Source organism: Helobdella robusta (assembly GCF_000326865.2).
Source record: "Helobdella robusta unplaced genomic scaffold HELROscaffold_14, whole genome shotgun sequence".
Classification (NCBI taxonomy): Eukaryota; Metazoa; Annelida; class Clitellata; order Rhynchobdellida; family Glossiphoniidae; genus Helobdella; species Helobdella robusta.
Window position 1 is genome coordinate 527,372 of NW_008703782.1, and position 1,349 is coordinate 528,720.

The window sequence follows — 1,349 nt, forward strand, 5'->3', positions numbered from 1 at the left end:
TTTTGATTCCTTATTTGCAGCATGAATTCGGAAAATAAGTTTATTTTGAATTTTAATAAAATAAACATTCTCCAACAAAATTTTGTGAGAAAAATCGAAAAATGAACTACAAACATATTAACGCCAAACATTCGGTAGAATTTATAGAATATTGTAAAAATATATATATATAAACACAGATATTATCAGTGTGTATGTGTGTGTGTATTTATGTATGTATACATGTGTGCTTAATCCATGGTCAGTAAATTTGAGTTAATTAAACTATTGATAAATAAACACTGATGCTGTTGAATATATGCTTGTGCTCAGTTAACAAAATTACAAAATCCAATTAACATTGGAAAGTTAATTATACAAATAATGGTGTCTTTTTTGTTAATGTTGCTGTTGTTAATATACAACATATATGTGTGTGTTTGTGTTTGTCTGTATATATATATATATATATATATATATATATATTATTTAGATGAAAAATACATAATAATGACTATGTAGACTTTGTTGTTAATATACAATATATATGTGTGTTTATGTGTGTCTGTATGTATATACTATATATAATTATAAAATCATATACATGAAAAGTTAATTGATGTAGAGTGATGTAGAGGTTAATAAAGTCAACAACTCAAACACATCTATAATAAAGACAACATAAATAAAATTTGGTTAATTGAATAATTAATCAGGCAGTTTGATGAATGAATTTATTTTATTTAATGTAATGGAGTTAATCTGCTAATTCCAGAAATTAGATAGTTATTGATATTTTAGTTTAGTTCAGTTTAGTTAGTCAAGTGTTTCTTTAGTTTAGTAATTTAGTTTATTAGTCAAGCGCCTTAGAAATAAATGTAAAATTCACTAATTTTTGTTGGTCAGTCTGTTGGATGAAATAATATAATCTGAGATTAATTTGTAGAAGATTTTGTTCTTTATTTTAATATTCTTAAAACCAAAAATTAAAAAAAATTGAAAAAATTACAGAAATGAAAAAAATAATTATATCACGTGTAAGAAAAGCCTAAGAAGGAAGAAACGACCATTCATTTTTTTTAAAAGAACGCTAAGATAAATGAAATTAGGGATGATTGGGGACAAGAATGTCGCTACTAACTCCTCGAGTAGTTCTTTCCGGATCGTTCATCTTTTCGTCCGTTCCGTGGGAAAATTTACTCTTTCAATTTATATTATAAACATATCTTTTTAAATTTTAACTTATTGACTGGGTCAATTCAATTCTTAAATAGGTCGAAAGCCGCGTTTTGGATGAATTAGGTGAATTTTTTTTCTTTTTAATAACATTAAATTTATACTTCTTTAAATTTTTGTTTAAATATTATTTA